Raw genomic sequence first — 2,174 nt, forward strand, 5'->3', positions numbered from 1 at the left:
ATATTAAAATGGGATCTTATGATTGACAGAATGGACTCTTTATGTCTGATAGGAAACATTTACAATCTATTCTCTCTGAGCTTACTATGAGGAAGCTTCATCTTCATAATAAGAACCTTAGTCTCCAAAACTCTTTATCTTAACCCAGATACCACTTTCTTCTATTGATTCGACATCTTTAGATAAATTCTTTCTACCAATTGCCAATCAAAAAATCTTCAAATCCGAGCTGCAGTCTTGGACCATAATCATGGTGGACATGATGGAGTTACCGAGGTCGCGCATCAACATCGGCATGCTAGCTCAGTTCATCGACAAGCCTGTCTGCTTCGTAGGGAGGCTGGAAAAGATTCATCCCACTGGAAAAATGTTTATTCTTTCAGATGGAGAAGGAAAAAATGGAACCATCGAGTTGATGGAACCCCTTGATGAAGAAATCTCTGGAATTATGGAAATGGTTGGAAAAGTAACCACCAAGGCCACCATCTTGTGTACATCTTATGTCCAGTTTAAAGAAGATAACCATCCTTTTGATCTTGGACTTTACAATGAAGCTGTGAAAATTATCCATGAGTTCCCTCAGTTTTATCCTTTAGGGATTGTGCAACATGATTGATCGTGATGGATTTTCATACAATTGCAAATGAGCTATATTAAAGACTATTAAAGGAAAAAAAAAAAAATCTTCAAATCCACCTATGACCTGGAAGACCCTCCCCCCACTTTGAGTTGTCCTACCTTTCTGGACTGAACCAATGTACATCTTAAAAGTATGGATTGATGTCTTATGTCTCCCTAAAATATAAAACCAAGATATAGCCCAAACACTTCAGGCACATGTTGCCATGACCCCCTGAGGCTGTGTCACAGCCGTGTCCTTAACCTTGGCAAAGTAAACTTCCAAATTGATTGAGACTTGTCTCAGACATTTTTTGGTTTATAGTGATCAGAAACTATTATCTATTATGGATACTACTTTTATTAGGATATCTTATGGCATAGATGTTAATACTCAAATGACTGCATGTTAAAATTGCATGGAAAAGAGATAATACACTTGTCTGTAAGTGGACTGTTTGCAAATAGTTGCCTTACATTCCTTTTATAAAGCAATGCCTGGCCAATTCTAGTTGTTCAGGAACAATCTTTTAGATGAATTATTAATTAACAGATGGGCTTCTTATGTCAAGATTTTACATACTATGCATATAATTCAGTAAGTTGGAAGTCATATAATATTTCTAGTTAAAATATCTTGGAGCCTCTCTCTTTAGTGCTTATGATACGGGAGCAGGGCAGGGAAGCACTTGGTAGTAAAGGGAGGGTCCCTGGTAAGGGCTCCACCCCCAGGCCTGTGCCCAGGGATCTAGGTGAGGACAGGCATTATTGTTTTTGTGCCCAAATGTTGCATTTCCCAAGACCACCCTGGCCTGCCACACTCCCGTGCTGTGACCCTAGCTGGCAGAGGCACAAGCAGCTGAGCATCACAAGGAACACATTGGCAGAAGAGCATACTGACAGGCACTGGCAGGCCCCAGCAGTCTAGGAGGTCGTCGACCGGCAGAACAATGTGGAGTTTGGCTGGGGCAGCCGCAGGAGATCCTGGCTGCTGAGTGCCCTGACTCCAGGGGAAAACCACCTTCCCACTCCATCTCCTTTCTGGCTCCGCGATCTGCTGAGAGCTACTTCCACTCAGTAAAACCTTGCACTCATTCTCCAAACCCATGTGTGATAGAATTCGTTTGGTGCAACAAGGCAAGAAACCCCAGGATACAGAAAGCCCTCTGTCCTTGAGTAACTGAGCTAACACAAGCCACCTAGGGACGGCTAAACTGAAAGAGCACACTGTAACACATGCCCACTCGGGCTTCAGCTATAAACATTCACCCCTAGATGCTGCTGTGGGGCTCTGACCCATCTGCATGCTCCCCTAGAGGTTTGAACAGTGGGGCACCAAAGAAGCGAGCCACATCCCCATCGCATGTCCTGCAAGCGTGACAAGGGAACGTTTCCTGTTTCACTTACAGTAACAGCACTTAGTTTTTCTTTGAAATGTTACATTCACCATAAGGTATTCAAAATAATGTACTCAACCTCAAGTTGTTTTTGCTTTCTTTTCTAACATGAAGTTCCTGAATCAGTCACTACAATGTCTCTGTTTAGGCTTGGGAGAA

The 2,174-nt window shown here is 42.5% G+C and overlaps 1 pseudogene; it reads left to right on the forward strand.

The window, feature by feature from the left end:
- The first annotated feature begins 233 nt into the window (after positions 1-233).
- Positions 234-683, forward strand: LOC135970794 (replication protein A 14 kDa subunit pseudogene; annotated as a pseudogene).
- Positions 684-2,174: the final 1,491 nt, after the last annotated feature.

This window comes from Macaca fascicularis, chromosome 5, assembly GCF_037993035.2.
Source record: "Macaca fascicularis isolate 582-1 chromosome 5, T2T-MFA8v1.1".
NCBI classification, from domain to species: domain Eukaryota; kingdom Metazoa; phylum Chordata; class Mammalia; order Primates; family Cercopithecidae; genus Macaca; species Macaca fascicularis.